The sequence below is a fragment of the Triticum aestivum genome, chromosome 5A (genome assembly GCF_018294505.1).
Source record: "Triticum aestivum cultivar Chinese Spring chromosome 5A, IWGSC CS RefSeq v2.1, whole genome shotgun sequence".
NCBI classification, from domain to species: Eukaryota; Viridiplantae; Streptophyta; class Magnoliopsida; order Poales; family Poaceae; genus Triticum; species Triticum aestivum.
The window spans coordinates 434,442,906-434,461,278 of NC_057806.1; positions in this window are offsets into that span (position 1 = coordinate 434,442,906).

The window sequence follows — 18,373 nt, forward strand, 5'->3', positions numbered from 1 at the left end:
CATAATGCGGCATGGCTTGTCTGCCTCCCTGGATCTTGCATCGTTTGTGCGGCAGTCGAATTGCCGAACAGGTCGTCCGAAGTATGGAGTCCTGAAAGTAAGAAAAAATTAAAAAAGGAATCCGGCAGCCCCTAGTACGTTTTAAGCCATATTTTGGGCATGCTGTTATTGTGCCCCTTCCCCTGTGCCCATGGTATTTCAAGGGCGTAGTTATGTACGCGAGGTACTGGTTTCGCTATGTCGCGAAAGCTGGGGTTGGGGCCGCATTGCTACGCTTGCTCAGAGTGTGCCACGCGGTCCTGCTGTGGGTTACTCTGGGCGCTCTTGGCAGTGTCTGGATTTTTAATGGCCGGACTGGAGAATTGCCTGAGAAGGCTACTTTGTACCTCCGCTGCGAGAGCCGCCGTATGCTCCTCCATACGGAGGGAGCGCTCGGTGTTTCTGTTGACCGTAATTACTCCTCGAGGGCCTGGCATCTTGAGCTTGAGATATGCGTAGTGCGGCACCGCATTGAATTTTGCGAATGCGGTTCGTCCGAGCAGGGCGTGATAGCCACTGCGAAACGGGACTATATCGAAGATTAACTCTTCGCTTCAGAAATTGTCCGGGGATCCAAAGACCACGTCAAGTGTTACTGAGCCTATACAGTTGGCTTCTACACCTGGTATAACGCCTTTAAAGGTCGTTCTTGTGGGCTTAATCCTTGAGGGATCTATGCCCATTTTCCGTGCTGTATCCTAATAAAGTAGGTTCAGGCTACTGCCGTCGTCCATGAGGACTCTTGTGAGATGAAATCCGTCGATGATTGGGTCGAGAACCAATGCGGCGAAGCCGCCATGACGGATGCTAGTGGGATGGTCCCTTCGATCAAAAGTGATCGGGCAGGAGGACCATGGGTTGAACTTTGGGGCGACTGGCTCCATCGCATATACGTCCCGTAGCGCACGCTTCCGCTCCCGCTTGGGAATGTGGGTTGCGTATATCATGTTCACCGTCCGCACTTGTGGGGGAAAGCTCTTCTGTCCATTGTTGTTCGGCGGCTTGGGCTCCTCGTCGTTGCTGTGCAGCCCCTTGTTTCTGTTTTCGGCCCTTAACTTGCCTGCCTGCTTGAACACCCAACAATCCCTGTTAGTGTGATTGGCTGGCCTTTCGGGGGTGCCATGTATCTGGCACAAGCGATCGAGTATTCGGTCCAAACTGGACGGGCCCTGAGTATTCTTTTTGAATGGCTTTTTCCGCTGACCGAATTTATAGCCTTTTAATCCGGCATTGACTGCCGTGTCTTCATTGTTGTTGCTGTTAACGTGGCGTTTTTGCTTATTCCGACGTGTCCTGCCACTTTTGTCCTTGGTATCCGAATTACCAGGGTTCTTTGATAAGTTGTTACTGCGAGCTAGCCAGCTGTCTTCTCCCACGCAAAAGCGGGTCATGAGTGTCGTGAGGGCTGCCATGGATTTCGGCTTTTCCTGTCCCAGGTGCCGGGCAAGCCACTCGTCGCGGATGTTATGCTTGAAGGCTTCTAGGGCCTCTGCGTCCGGACAGTCGACTATTTGGTTTTTCTTTGTTAGGAACCGTGTCCAGAATTGTCTGGCCGATTCCTCTGGCTGCTGAATTATGTGGCTTAAGTCGTCGGCATCCGGCGGTCGCACGTAAGTGCCCTGGAAGTTGTCGAGGAATGCGGCTTCCAGGTCCTCCCAAGAATCGATTGAGTCTGCTGGCAAGCTGTTAAGCCAATGCCGGGCCGGTCCTTTAAGTTTGAGCGGGAGGTATTTGATGGCGTGTAGATCATCGCCGCGTGCCATGTGGATGTGAAGGAGGTAATCCTCGATCCATACCGCCGGGTCTGTTGTGCCATCGTATGATTCGATGTTTAAGGGTTTGAAACCCTCTGGGATTTTATGATCCATTACTTCATTCGTGAAGCATATCGGGTGTGCGGCGCCTCTATACTGGGCTATATCACGACGCAGCTCAGAAGAGCTATGTCTGTTGTGTTCGGCCCAGCCGGATTTGTTGTATCCGGAGTGAAGATCATTGTCACATGCCGTAGGGCGCCTGCGCGATCCGTAGATCGATCTTGTTTATCTTGCCTTATCCTCCAGTATGTCTCGCAGGTCGGGCGCGTTTTCCCGTGCCTTAGTTGAGCGGCGTTGGGGCATGGCTTGGGTGGAGGGCCGAGAGGCCTCTCTGTCGCGGCCGCGAGGTGGCCGGTCTGCCATGTCATGCGCTTGTGATGTAGGTCCTTCCTCCTCTGATCGGGGTAGCGGCCTGCGCTTCGGGTAACTCTTGGAGGGGCGTTCGAGTTCATACTCTTCGGCCGCAAGGACTTCAGTCCATCTGTCAGCTAGCAAATCTTAGGCAGCTCTAAGCTGTTGCTGATTTTTCTTGAGGCTGCTTGCCGTGGCTAAAAGCCTGCGTTTAAAACGCTCTTGTTCGGCGGGGTCTGATGGTATGACGAATTCGTCGTCATCGAGGCTTGCCTCGTCTTCGGAGGGAGGCATATAGTTATCATCCTCAACCTCTCGGTCTGCCGCTCTCTCATGAGGGCTGCCTTTTCCATCTTCCTGTGCCGAATCTTGCTGAGGTGGGTGTTCTTTGGCGCTATCCGGGGTAGTATTATCTCCCGTTCCGGAATCACCATTTTTGCTTTGGCGGGATTTAGAGCGGCGCCGCTGACGCTGGCGCTTTGGCTGTTTCTTGGGGGCGTCACCCCCCACTATTCCATCGCCATCTCCATCTTTTGGAGTATCCACCGTATATATGTCATATGACGCGGTGGCCTTCCAGCGCCCTACAGGTGCTGGTTCCTGTTCGTCTCCTACATCGTCGTCCATGCCGTCGATGTCTTCGGAGCTGAAGTCAGGCATGTCGGTTAGATCATCGACAGTGGCTACAAAGTGGGTGGTGGGTGGGCTTTGAATTTCCTATCGTCCGTATCCCACCCTCGCTGACCGTAGTCCGGCCAGGGCTCTCCTGATAAAGAGAGAGACTTAAGAGAATTCAGGATGTCGCCAAAAGGCGAATGCTGAAAGATGTCTGCGGCGGTGAACTCCATTATCGGCGCCCAATCGGATTTGATTGGCAGGGGCGCGAGGGGTTCGGAGTCCGGGGACGAGTCCGGATCCTCGGAGTCACGGGTCGTGCAGAGTGCTGGGCTGGAGTTCGGCTCGATCGCCTCTGAGATCGCAACCCCTGAGGCAGCGTCCAACCGCTGATCCTCGATCGGCGCAGTATGCTCCGAATCAATGGTCGAAACCGATGCGTATGCGGCCTCCAAGGCGCTGTTCGGCGGCAGAGCTATATCATGCCCATCGAGACAGTGTGGCGCGCTTGGCTGTGGCTCAAATCCGTCGAAGATCAAGTCCCTGTGGATGTCAGCCATGTAGTTTAGCCTTCCAAACCTGACCTGATGGCCAGGGGCGTAGCTTTCGATCCGCTCCAGGTGGCCGAGTGAATTAGCCCGCAGATCGAAGCCGCCGAAGACGAAGAACTATCTGGGGAGAAAAGTTTCACCCTGGACCGTATCATTGTTGATGATCAAAGGAGCCATCGGGCCTAAAGGCGATGACACAGAGGAACTCTCAATGAAAGCACCAATGTCGTTGTCAAAACCGGCGGATCTCGGGTAGGGGGTCCCGAACTGTGCGTCTAGGCCGGATGGTAACAGGAGGCAGGGGACACGATGTTTTACCCAGGTTCGGGCCCTCTCGATGGAGGTAAAACCCTACGTCCTGCTTGATTAATATTGATGATATGGGTAGTACAAGAGTAGATCTACCACGAGATCAAGGAGGCTAAACCCTAGAAGCTAGCCTATGGTATGATTGTTGTGTATGGAGTTGATTGCCTACGTACTACAACCCTCTGGTTTATATAGACACCGGATAGGGTTAGGGTTACATAAAGTCGGTTACAATGGTAGGAGATCTTGAATATCCGCATCGCCAAGCTTGCCTTCCACGCCAAGGAAAGTCCCATCCGGACACGAGACGAAGTCTTCAATCTTGTATATTCATAGTCCAGGAGTCCGGCTGAAGGTATAGTCCGGCTACCCGAACACCCCCTAATCCAGGACTCCCTCAATAAGGATCAGACAGTCTCCATAATCTCAGTCCTGCATCTTTTCTAATGTTCATGTCCCCAGCTACTAGATGAGCATCATTGTGGTCTGGAATCTTGGGTTTCAATTTTCTTAGCACTAGGGCTTCATCATCCTCTTCTTCATCTCCAGGCACTAGGGCCTTGTTCTTCTCTTCAGTTGGGATGTTTCTATTGCTTCTCTTGGGATTAGAAGGCTTCTAAGCTTGAGTTGTTGCTTTGGGAGCTGTTTTGGGCTTTGATGTGGCAGCCCCTGACTTGATAGCATCTCCCATGAGCTTCTGAGACTTGGGAGCTGGAGCAGCATCCTATTCATCTTCTTCTGGCTCTCTCATGATGGAGGATCTACCAAGAACTCTGGTAGTGATCTTCTTGACCCTCTCCTTCCTCTTCTTGCCATCTCCAGCCTCTTTGGGTTCAAGAGTGAACTCCATAGTTTCTTGAGTGGAGGCTCTGGCCTTAGAAATAGGAATTCTTTTTGCTGGTGCCTTTTTATATAACCCTGGCTTGGTTGTTGCAGTTGTGCCATACTCTTTCTTCATCACCTTCTTCTTGGAGCTGACTTCCTCCTCAACAGCCACATAGTCCTCATCTTCAGAATCTGAGGTTTTCTTCTTCCTTGACCTGGTGGATGCCTTTGGAAAATTACTGGGAGTGCTCCTGCTGCCATCATCTGAAGTACTTGAGGGACTAGTGCCCTTGCTCATTTGCACTTGCTCTTCAGACCTGTTCTGGCTATCACTCTGGTCTAACATCTTGGCAATCAAACTAACAACAAACCCTGTGAATAGATGTAGATGAGGTAGAATGGATGAGCATCACAAAGTGCAGAGTTTTTGCAAAACAGACGACTCAAAAACTTAGTTTTAGTTCTCCACATAAAGCATTTCGGAGCTACCGATTTGTTAAACTCGGTGATACCGAAGCAATTTTTGGAACCTAAACTAGTGAACTCGGCCAGACCGAGTCACAGTTCGGTGGCACCGAGACTGCTAGGGTTTCAGAGAGAATCGAACTCGGTCATACCGATTTGCAATTTTTGGTCAGACCAAAAACGCATGTGCAATGGCCTAAGCCAAATCGGTGAGACCGATTTCTACAACTCGGTCAGTCTGAGATGAGTTCGGCGGAAACCTAACCCTAAATTTTCGAATCAAACCTAACCTAAAGGATGTTTTCTCTAGATAGATTGTTTTCATACGTGGTAAAGATCATGGCAAAACAATGTGCTATGAATCAGAGTAAGGAAATAGCACAAAGAGTCGAACCCATACCCTAGTTTGGCGGGAGTTCTCTATGGTGACAACGGCGGAGCAGAATTCCGTTGACAGTGACGGAAACCATCGGCGGGAGGTCGCTGGCGACAAGGAGATGATCCAGAGACCCGAGGAGACAGAGCAGGACACACGCGCGGGCTGAGGTGTTTGAAGAAATTTCCAAAATCTCACCTGTGGGTTTATATATCCCAACCCTGTCGGTGTGACCGAGTGGAACAACTCAGTGGCACTGAAATGCAGAATTGCAAGCGGTTACTGCAACTCGGTGTGACCGAAAAGTTCAAATCGGTTGCACCAAGATGGAAAACCTAGATCAACTTAGTAAACTTGGTGTGACCGAAGTGGATGACTCGGTCATACCAAAATGCACAAATAGGTTTTGGAAGTTTAAGTCTATGACGAATCGGGGACTCCAAGTGCTCCTCACACAGAGTGGTTCGAATCTGACTTGATCAAACTTTGTAATGTAGCATGAATAGAGTTTGAGACAAGAAAAGCATAGATAGCTAGAGGAGGTTCTTAGGCATTCTTCTCCATCCACTTGGCAAAAGAGAAAATGCCAAACAATCAAAACAACAAGTGGATGTCCACGAATGAGTAAAATATGCAATCAACATGCTCACACAATAAAATGGCAAACGAAATATGTGACAAATCATGCACAAACACTTTGGCATCTATCAAGCAATTGGCGATGACTAGGTCATCTATATATGAGTATATTGACTGAGGATTCAAATGAGAACATTTGATCGTAGGTCATACTCATCGTTTAAGCACAAGTGGGGTTGCCACTTTTACATAAAGCATTGTTGTGCTCACACCTTTAGAGTTGCTTTAGCTCAATTGATTAGAGTAAATCTCCCCCTGGATGTGATATCCCCCCTAAGAGGGATGAACTAACCTTGGGTTTTGTCGATGATGACTTCATGTAGGTGTTGAAGATGTAGATGCTCAATGTTGATGTAGATCATTCCGAGGAATCCATTGGAGTGAGTTGCACTTTCAATACCTACATCAGTTAGTCCCACAAGGAACAAACAAGGATATCCATAGACATAGAGTGATGTTCACATAAGATGATGTCCATGAAAGCATTAGGTTACCTTGTCCCTTGTCTTATCAGCAAGAGGGTTTGTGACTCCTAGAACTAGTGCAAGATGTGGAATTTTTTGCACATGTCCTTGCCAAAAGATATGAGTGAAGTATGTTGGCGGAGTCACCCTCAAGAACTCTCTAGTTCTTCTTCTTCGGGATCCACATCATCTTGATGGGAATCCTTGGAGTTGTGGTCGTACTTAATGTAGTAGAACTTGATGTAGTCTTGGGAACCCACTTGACCAAGGCCTTGGGAGCTTCTTCAAATGCATCAATCTTCTCTTGAAGCTTGTCCTTCCCTTTTACCTTGTGTTCTTGTGGTGGAAGATCATCTGGAGCTTGTGTCCCTTGGAAAGAATTAGGATCATACTTCTCTTGTTGAGGAACAAACTTTGTCTTGGGGTATTGATCTTCTTCCCACTCAACTCCATTGGCATTGAACTTTCGTTCAAAACCAATTCCTTGATTCATACGGTGTCTTCCTTACTTGCGTACAATTTCCTCAAATTGCTTACTCCCGGCAAGGCTCTTGTAAACACCTTTCTCTATAATTCCCTTCAATAAGCTATTTTCTTGCTCAAGTGTAACTTGGCTAAGAGAATCATTAGTGGAATCAAGAGAACTACTAGAAGCAACAACATTGGATTTAGCATGATTATTGTTACTACTAGAAGAAGAATCTTTCTTACTCTTGTTGCTTGATTTAACTTATGGCATGTAAGTCGACAAGAGTAAACGCTTGGCAATGTAAGAAGAACTTTTCTTGCGAAGATCATCATTGATTACCTTTAAGAACCCATGCTCTTGCTCAAGGTTGAGCTTTTCGAAGCATAATTTTTCATGAGTCTTTAGAAGTTCTCGATGATCTTCCAAGGTAGTTTCATGAGCTAACTTAAGAGTGTTTAGTTCTTTAGTCAGACACTCAATCTCCTTCATATCATCGTCATTCCTTTTATCTTGATTAGCATGATTAATAGCAAGTTCATCATAGTTTTCATAACTACAGTTGTCAACAAGTAAATCATCATCTCCTAGCATATCATCTTCATCACTATTGAAATCAACATACCCGGGGTGTGATACCTTTAGGCCTTTAGCCATGAAGCATCTTCCAATTCCTTCATTTGGTGAGTCAAATATGTCGTAGGAGTTGGTTGACACAAGTGCTAGACCGACAACACCTTCATCTTGAGTATATTCGGAGTTAGAGTGATAACTTGTCTCGGAGTGATTGTCGGAGTTGGAGTTGGATACCCATTCACCAACATGAGCTTGATGTCTTCGTTTTGTGTAGCCTCTTGATGACTTGTCCTTCCTTTCCGAACCTTGCTTCTCCGTGATGTTCTTCGTTCATAACGATCATCTCTACTCCTTCTCTCTCTTGGTGGTGATTCTTCTCTTCTACTTCTCCTTTTGGGTGAATCTTCTCTTCTTTTGTAGGGAGTCGTACACTCATTGGAGTAGAGTTCAGGTCCTCAACAATTGTAGCAATTTCGTTCACGACTTGAAGATCTTTTGTCATTGTAGGACCTTGACTTGGAACTTCTCTCCTTGCTTATACTCTTGTAGAACTTGTTGAAGTTCTTCACCATTAGACTCAATTCTTCATTGAAGGTTTGTTTCTCACTTGATGATGCGGGAGCATCACATGAGGCTTTGTAAGCACCACTTGACTTGTTGTGAAGCTCTTCCTTATCCTTGAGTGACATCTCATGAGCAACAATTCTTCCAATGACTTCCATTGGCTTGAGATCTTTGTAATTGGCCAGCATTTGAATCAATGTACACACGGTATCATATTTTCCATCCAAGGCTCTTAGGATCTTCTTTATGATGAATCTATCGGTCATCTCTTCACTTCCTAAGCCGTCAATCTCATTTGTGATGAGAGCAATCCTGGAGTACATTTCAGCGACACCTTCACCATCCTTCATTTTGAACTTGTCAAGTTGACTTTGAAGCACATACAATTTGGATTCCTTGACAGAGTCGGTACCTTCATGCATATCAATCAAAGTATCCCAAATTTCCTTTGCATTCTCAAGACGGCTGATTTTGTTGAATTCTTCGGGGCACAATCCGTTGAAGAGGATATCACAAGCTTGAGCATTGTATTGCAGCATCTTCAACTCTTCCGCGGTAGATTCACGGTTTGGTTCTCTCCCATCAAAGAATTCACCTTGCAAGCCAATACACACAATAGCCCAAACGACGGGGTTATGTCCAAGAATATGCATTTTCATCTTATGCTTCCAACTAGAAAAATTAGTACCATCAAAGTAAGGACCTCTATGGTGGTAATTTCCCTCACTAGACGCCATACTCTCCTAGGTTGTGAAACCAAGGCTATGATTACCAAATGCTATGGAAATCAAGGCAAATGGATACCAAAGCTCTGATACCACTTGTAGGATGGAAAGTATGTCTAAAGGGGGGGGTGATTAGACTACTTGACCAAAAATAAATCTAGCCTTTTCCCAATTTTAAGTCTTGGCAGATTTTAGTAACTTAGCACTAGTCAAGCAATCAACCTACACATGCAAGTCTAAGAGTATAGAGCGAAATGTAAAACATTGCACGTGAAGGTAAAAGGAGGAGTTTGGAGGGAGCAAATGCAATGTAGACATGGATATTTTTGGCGTGGTTCCGATAGGTGGTGCTATCGTACATCCACTTTGATGGAGACTTCAACCCACGAAGGGTAACGGTTGCGCGAGTCCACGGAGGGCTCCACCCATGAAGGGTACACGAAGAAGCAACCTTGTCTATCCCACCATGGCCATCGCCCATGAAGGACTTGCCTCACTAGGGTAGATCTTCACGAAGTAGGCGATCTCCTTGCCCGTACAAACTCCTTGGTTCAACTCCACGATCTTGTCGGAGGCTCCCAAGTGACACCTAACCAATCTAGGAGACACCACTCTCCAAAAGGTAATAGATGGTGTGTTGATGATGAACTCCTTGCTCTTGTGCTTCAAATGATAGTCTCCCCAATACTCAACTCTCTCTCACTGATTTGGATTTGGTGGAAAGATGATTTGAGTGGAAAGCAACTTGGAGAAGGCTACAGATCAAGATTCATATGGTTGGAATGGAATATCTTGGTCTCAACACATGAGTAGGTGGTTCTCTCTCAGAAGATGAATGTTGGAAGTGTAGGAATGTTCTGATAGCTCTCTCCACGAATGAAGAGTTGGTGGAGGGGTATATATAGCCTCCACACAAAATCTAACCATTACACACAAATCACCAAACTCGGTGGGACCGAATAACGAAACTCGGTCAGACCGATTTAGTTCAAAATGCGAATGTTAGCCTTTTCGGTGGGACCGACATGTCAACTCGGTGTGACCGATTTCATTAGGGTTAGGGCATAACGTAATCTCGGTGAGACCGATTACACAAATTCGGTGGGACTGATTTTGGTAATAAGCTAACCAGAGAGATGGTAAGGCAAACTCGGTGGGACCGATTCCGTCATCTCGGTGAGACCGAAATTTTACGAAGGGGAAATAGAGAGTTTGGATTGCAAACTCAGTGGGGCCGATCGCTCATCTCGGTTGGACCTAAACGTTACGAAGGGAAACAAAGAGTTCGCAATCCCATCTCGGTGAGACCGAGATCCCTATCGGTAAGACCGTAGTGACTAGGGTTTGTGGAAGTGGCTATGTCAAATGAACTCGGTGGCGCCGGATAGAAAGTTTCAGTTGGTCCGAGTTTGACTTTTGGTTTGGGACATATGTGGATATGAGATAGTAGTTGAGGGTTTTTGGAGCATATCACTAAGCATTTTGAGCAAGCAACCCATTAGGCAACACCTCATCCCCTTTTAATAGTATTGGCTTTTCCTATGGACTCAATGTGATCTTGGATCACTAAAAGTAAAATGTAGAGTCTCAAGCTTTAGAGCTTGAGCCAATCTTTTGTCCTTAGCATTTTGAGGGGTCCACATTTCTAATCCATGCCATGCCAATCATTGAGCTTTCCTGAAATATTTATCTTGAGATATCATTAGCTCAATGAGCTATATGTTTTTAGGAATTACCAAAACCACCCAGGGATAGTTGCACTTTCATAAGCCGCTCATGAGTGGGTTCACGATAGAGGAAGAAGAGGAGGAGAAGGATCATGGGGCTATTTTGAGGAAGGGTGGAGGAGCTGGGAGTGAGAAGGAGGAAGAGGAGGGAGAATGGTGCCGTTTTGAATATGAATACCTCCCTGACTTCTGCTACACATGTGGTATGATTGGGCACGGGGAGAAAGACTGCCTAATTAAGCTAAAGAAAGGGGAGGCACCGTAGTTTGGCCGATGGCTGAAAGAAGATATGGGGCAAAGGAGAACTGGATCAGAGGAGGGGTTTTGGCATAGTGCTGGGCGTGGGGCTGGAGGTAGCAGAACCCTCGGCTATAGTAGATCAAATCAAAGGTCTGGAAGCGGCAGTGACAGTCTGTCCTGGCGCAAGAGTGACTCATGTTCTAGCGGTCGCGCTGACGGCAAGGTAGATGGAGGAGAGGAAGTGACAAGCCCACCCAAAGCTGGGTATGTGCGTGAAAGGGCCGGCGTCCCAAGGAAGTTGATGTTGGAAGAAGATGGGAACAAATAGGGAGGGCTATGTGGTGCCAGGTATTAGAGGTGACCAGGGGGATTCGAAGGGGGAGCGGGCGAGTGATATGTTGGTGGATCCGAAGGGTCTTAAGGTCCTGCATGGAAAAGGGGAGGAGGACTAAGGGAGTAGGAGTGAAAAGTAGAAAATCTGCGGGTGGACAAGGGAGGAAGGTGGATGGCAAACATTATAGGAAGCAGGGGAGAGAGAGAAGAGAGATTCAGAAGGGTAGGGATAGTGAGAGGGAGCAGGTACTGGGAAGGAAGAGAAGTTTATTGGAGGATGGGAAGGAGGGGAACCATAAGAAGGGCAAGATGGTAGAAGAGTTGCAAGCGGACCGGGAGGAAGCTTTTGAGAAGGTTGCAAACAAAACTAGCATACCGGTCGGGCTGCTGGAGCAGCCCCGCCGGGAGCAATGAAACTGATTGGTTGGAACTGCCGGGGGCTCGGGAGTGGACCGACAGTTCATAGCCTCCTCGAATTGGGGAGGGTGTAGGATCCCGACAGTGTGTTTCTGGCGGAGACTAAGATGACAACGAAACAACTGGAGAGATTCAGGTGGGTGCTTGGCCTTGTTCATATGACAGCAAGGAGCTCGGAGGGAAGGAGCAGGGGTGTGGCTTTGTTTTGGCAAAGGGGAATTGATGTAGCGCTGAGATCGTATGGTAGGAGACACATAGATGTGGATGTGAGGAAAGAGGATGGAAGGTTGTGGAGGATGACGGGTGTGTACAGTGAATCAGTCACGGAGCGGAAAGTAGAAACGTGGCGTACGCTAAGAATCCTGGGGAAACAGCACCAGGATGGGCGGCCATGGATATGTCTAGGAGACTTCAACAAAATTCTTTCGAATGATGAGAAGGTTGCTGAGGGAGTGCTGGATTAGGGGGTGTTCGGATAGCCGGACTATACCTTCAGCTGGACTCCTGGACTATGAAGATACAATATTGAAGACTTCATCCCGTGTCCGGAAGGGACTTTCCTTGGCGTGGAAGGCAAGCTTGGCGATACGGATATGCAGATCTCCTACCATTGTAACCGACTTTGTGTAACCCTAGCCCTCTCCGGTGTCTATATAAACCGGAGGGTTTTAGTCCGTAGGACAACATTAACAACAACAATCATACCATAAGCTAGCTTCTAGGGTTTAGCCTCTCCGATCTCGTGGTAGATCTACTCTTGTACTACCCATATCATCAATATTAATCAAGCATGACATAGGGTTTTGCCTCCATCAAGAGGGCCCGAACCTGGGTAAAACTTCGTGTCCCTTGCCTCCTGTTACCATCCGGCCTAGACGCATAGTTCGGGACCCCCTACCCGAGATCCGCTGGTTTTGACACCGACATTGGTGCTTTCATTGAGAGTTCCTCTGTGTCGTCACCGTTAGGCCTGATGGCTCCTACGATCATCAATAGTGATGCAGTCTAGGGTGAGACCTTCCTCCCCGTTCAGATCTTCGTCTTCGGCGGCTTCGCACTGCGGGCCAATTCACTTGGCCATTTGGAGCAGATCGAAAGCTATGCCCCTGGCCGCCAGGTCAGATTTGGAAGTTTAAACTACACGACTGACATCCGCGGGGACTTGATCTTCGACGGATTCGAGCCACTGCCGAGCGCGCCGCACTGTCACGACGAGCATGATCTAGCTTTGCCGCCGAACAGTGCCCTGGAGGCCACACCCGCATCGGCTTCGACCCTTAATTCAGAGCCAACTGCGCCGATCGAGGATGGGTGGTTGGACACCGCCTCGGGGGCTGCGCTCCCAATGGCGATCGAGCCGAACACCAGCCCCGCACTCTGCGAGACTCGTGACTCCAAGGAGCCGGACTCCTCTTCGGACTCCGAACCCTCCGCTCCCCTGCCGATCGAATCCGATTGGGCGCCGATCATGGAGTTTACTGCCGCGGACATCTTTCAGCACTCGCCTTTCGGCGATATTCTGAAGACACTAAAGTCTCTCTCTTTATCTGGAGAGCCCTAGCCGGACTACGGTCAGCAAGGTTGGGATACAGAGGATGAAGGAATTCAAAGCCCACCCACCACCCACTTTGTAGCCACTGTCGATGATTTAACCGACATGCTCGACTTCGACTCCGAAGACATCGACGGTATGGACGCCGATGTAGGAGACGATGAAGAACCAGCGCCTATAGGGCCCTGGAAAGCCACCTCGTCATATGACATATACATGGTGGACACCCCAAAAGAAGGAGATGGCGATGGAACAGCAGAGGATGACCCCTCCAAGAAACAGCCTAAGCGCCGGCGTCAGCGGCGCCGCTCAAAATCCCGCCAAAACAAATACGGCGATTCCAGCACGGGAGATAATAATACTCCGGAGAGTGCCGAAGAAAACCCCCTCCAGCAAGATTCAGCATAGGAGGATGGAGAAACCAGCCCTCATGAGAGAGCGGCAGACAGAGAGTTCGAGGACGATAATCATATGCCTCCCTTCGAAGATGAGGCAAGCCTCGACGACGACGAATTCGTCATGCCAGAGGATCCCGTCGAGCAAGAGCATTTTCAACGCAGGCTTATGGCCATGGCAAGAAGCCTTAAGAAAAAACAGCAACAACTTAGAGCTAATCAAGATTTGCTAGTCGATAGATGGACTGAAGTCCTTGCGGCCGAAGAGCATAAACTCGAACGCCCTCCAACAGCTACCCAAAGCGCAGGTTGCTACCCCGATTAAAGGAGGAAGCACTCGATACGGCCGACCGGCCACCTCGTGGCCGCGACAGAGAGGCCTCTCGGCCCTCCACTCAAGCCGCACCCCGTACCAAGGCACGAGAAAATGCACCAGACCTGCGAGATATGTTGGCAAGGCAAACAAGATCGATCTATGGATCACATGGGCGCCCCACGACTCAAGACAATGACCGTCACGCCGGACATAAATCCGGTAGGGCCGAACACAGTAGACAAAGCTCGTTGGAGCTACGTCATGATATGGCCCAGTATAGAGGTGCCGCACATCCACTATGCTTCATAGACGAAGTAATGGACCATCAAATCCCCGAGGGTTTCAAACCCGTAAACATCGAATCATATGATGGCTCAATAGATCCTGTGGTATGGATCGAGGATTATCTCCTTCATATCCACATGGCCCGCGGCGATAATCTCCACGCCATCAAATAGCTCCCACTCAAGCTTAAAGGACCAGCTCGACATTGGCTTAACAGCTTGCCAGCAGGATCAATCAGTTGTTGGGAGGACCTGGACGCCGCATTCCTCGACAATTTCTAGGGCACTTATGTGCGACCACCAGACGCCGATGACCTAAGCCACGTAATTCAGCAACCAGAGGAATCGGCCAGGCAATTCTGGACACGGTTCCTAACAAAGAAAAATCAAATAGTCGACTGTCCGGACGCAGAGGCCCTAGCAGCCTTCAAGCACAATATCCGTGACGAGTGGCTTGCTTGGCACCTAGGACAGGAAAAGCCGAAATCTATGGCAGCACTCACGACACTCATGACCCGCTTTGGCGCGGGAGAAGATAGCTGGCTTGCTCGTAGCAACAATATGACCGAGAACCCTGGTAATTCGGATACCAGGGCCGGTAGTGGCAGGTCGCGTCGCAACAAGCAGAAGCACCGCATTAACGGCGACAATGCTGAGGATACGACAGTTAATGCCGGATTCAGAGGCTCTAAATCCGGTCAGCGGAAAAAGCCATTCAAAAGGAATCCTAGGGGCCCGTCCAGTTTGGACCGAATACTCGACCGCTTGTGCCAGATATATGGCACCCCTGAAAAGACGGCCAATCACACCAACAGGGATTGTTGGGTGTTCAAGCAGGCAGGCAAGTTAAATGCCGAAAACAAAGACAAGGGGCTGCATAGCGATGATGATGAAGAGCCCCGGCCACCGAACAACAGTGGACAGAAGGACTTTCCCCCACAAGTGCGGACGGTGAACATGATATACGCAACCCACGTCCCCAAGAGGGAGCGGAAGCGCGCGTTAAGGGACGTATACGCGGTAGAGCCAGTCGCCCCAAAGTTCAACCCATGGTCCTCCTGCCCGATCCCCTTTGATCGAAAGGACCACCCCACTAGCATCCATCATGGCGGATTCGCCGCATTGGTTCTAGACCCAATTATTGACGGATTTCATCTCACTAGAGTCCTTATGGACGGCGGCAGCAGCCTAAACCTGCTTTACCAGGATACAGTGCGGAAAATGGGCATAGATCCCTCGAGGATTAAGCCCACCAAAACGACCTTTAAAGGCGTAATGCCAGGTGTAGAGGCCAACTGTACAGGTTCAGTCACACTTGAACTGGTCTTCGGATCTCCGGATAATTTCCGAAGCCAGGAGTTAATCTTCGACATAGTCCCATTCCGCAGTGGCTATCACACACTGCTCGGGCGAACCGCATTCGCCAAGTTCAACGCGGTACCGCACTACGCATACCTTAAGCTCAAGATGCCAGGCCCTCGAGGAGTAATTACGGTCAATGGAAACACCAAACGCTCCCTCCGAACGGAGGAGCACACGGCGGCCCTTGTAGCGGAAGTACAAAGCAGCCTCTCTAGGCAGTTCTCCAGTCCGGCCATTAAACGACCGGACACCGTCAAGCGCGCCCGGAGTAACCTACAACAAGACAGCCTGGCACGATCCGAGCAGGCGTAGCAATGCGGCCCCAACCCCAGCCCTCGCAAAAAGGCGACGCTAGTGCTTCGCGTACATAACTACGCTCTAGAAATACCATGGGTACAGGGGGAGTGGCACCATCACGACACGCCCAAAACACGGCTTAAACCGCACCAGGGGCTGCCGATTTTTTAATTTTCTCTCACTTTCAGGACTCCATTCTTCGGAAGGCCTGTTCGGCAGTTCAATTGCCGCACAAACGATGCAAGAACTAGGGAAGCAGACAAGCCACGCCGCATTACGGAACTCCCAGGTGGTCTCTATCACGAGCAGTATACCTGTTTCGCATACCATTCCGCAGCTTGCCCCTGGAACGAACATGTTAAATAGTCCAACCTTTTGCTTATCGCATTATTTATATCATTCTACTTTGATCGCAGCCCTCTTTAATAAACAATGCATAGCTTCTGTCTATTTTTGCATTACTCTTTTTCTATAAATATATGTTCCTTAACGACATGTTGCACCCGTACACGTTGGTACGGCCAAAATACGCCAGGGGCTTTAGTACCCCTCAATATGATGTGAGAAGTCCGAACACTTTAACAAGTGCGACACCCCGAACTTATAGCATTATATGCATCGGCTCCGAATCATGTCTTGGGTCAATAGTTGGGTTTGCCCGGCTCCTATGTTTTGGTGCCTTACGTTCCGCTATATCGGCTAAGGTAGCACTAGGAGAACCACTGCGATTGTGCCCCAGTTGAGCTGGGTCGAGCACCTCAGTGGAGAAAGCTAAAACTGACTATCATGAGGAAGCGAGAGCTGGTCGCTGTTCGAGAGGTTTTTTTGAGTCCTTAAAGACTTATGCCGCTTAGAGCGAGGAGTCGGCTCTGTCTGGCCAAGGCGTGGATAGCGCCCCGAACTCGGTCTTCTGAATACCAGGGGCTTCACCGAAATTTAAAATTATAGAATTCTATGGCTAAGTGAGAGTGTTCACGCATTATAGTCCGATTGCCTTGTTCGTTGGGCTGAGCGCCTCCCTCGAAGGAGCCAAACATGGGAAAAAGAGCGCTCAGGTTTATCCCCGAACACCCCAGCACTAGCGGCACGGGGGCAGAAGCCGATGACTCGCCATCTCTCAGAATTGATAAACAGCTGCACAGAAGGTAATATTTTAAATTCCAACAGCATTGCTTAGCGCATATGAACAAGTTTTCAGCGCACAGGACAAAACGAGCAAGTTTTACTCAAAAAATACATCCTTGGAACATTCATTCGCCACAAGGCAGGCACCCTTCAGAACATCCTTATAGTAATTCTCGGGCTTGTTATGCTCTTTCCCCGGCGGTGGCCTGTCCTTCACAAGCTTCCCAGCATCCAGCTTGCCCCAGTGCACCTTAGCACGGGCTAGGGCCCTACGGGCACCTTCAATGCAGACAGAGCGCTTGATGACTTCGAGCCACGGACAGGCCCCCACCAGCCGCCACACCATCCCGAAATAGCTCCCAGGCAGAGCCTCTCCAGGCCACAGCCGAACTATGAGGCCCTTCATGGCCTGTTTGGCCGCCTTGTGGAGCTCGACCAGTTGCTTCAGCTGGTCGCTCAGGGGCACGGGGTGTCCGGCCTCAGCATACTGAGACCAGAACACCTTCTCTGTCGAGCTGCCCTCCTCGGCTCGATAGAATGCGGCAGCATCAGACACACTCCGGGGAAGATCTGGGAACGCTCCTGGAGAGCTCCGGATTCGGGTAAGTAACAAGTAACTCACGTTTATGTGTTTGCTTTGCATAAAGAATGCCTTACCCGCCACTATCTTCTTCACCTCATCCAACTCCTGGAGGGTCTTCTGGGATTCGGCCTTGGCAGACTTGGCATTTTCAATAGCCGCCGCGAGCTCGGACGCTCGCGTCTTTGAGTCAAGCTCCAAACTCTCATGTTTTTCATGAGAACCTGGAGCTCTTGCTGCACCTTGCCAACCTGGGCCTCGTACTTCTCCCGCTCGGTGCACTCCGTGGCCGCCCTCTTCTCGGCTCGACCAGCGCTTGCTTAAGGGTCGCCACCTCAGACGTGGCCCCTACAATAGCCACGATAATCCTGTCATTTTTTGCAATTGCACCTTTTTATATATATTTAAACAAGGTATTTCTTACCTTCATTGTCCTCGAGCTGCTTCTTGGCACGCCCGAGCTCTTGCTCGGACCGCTCGAGGTTCTGCTTTAGCGTGTCCACTTCCGCAGTCAGTGCGGCGGACGCAAGCAGAGAAGCCTGCATACGCATATTGACTCCTTTTTGTTAGACTCCTGCGAATTTTATTTGATCCTCTATTCGGCTTTTCTTCCCAAACGCCAAACACAGCATCAGGGGCTACTGTCTATGCGGTAATATTATTTACACATTCTTTACTTACCTCAAAGCCTGTTAAAAGGCTAGTACAAGCTTCAGTCAGTCCTCTCTTGGCGGACTGAACCTTCTGGACCACCGCACTCATAATGGTGCGATGCTCCTCGTCGATGGAGGCGCCTTGGAGAGCCTCCAACAGATTGTCCGGCGCCTCCGGTTGGACGGGGGTCACCGGCACGGTGGGCTTGCTCCTCTTGGAAGGAGGTCCCCCGCCGGACTCTGGAACCTTTGAAGGTTCCAGAGCGGTGTCCGGCCTAGAGCCGGACTTGGAGCCCTGGGGGGTTTTATC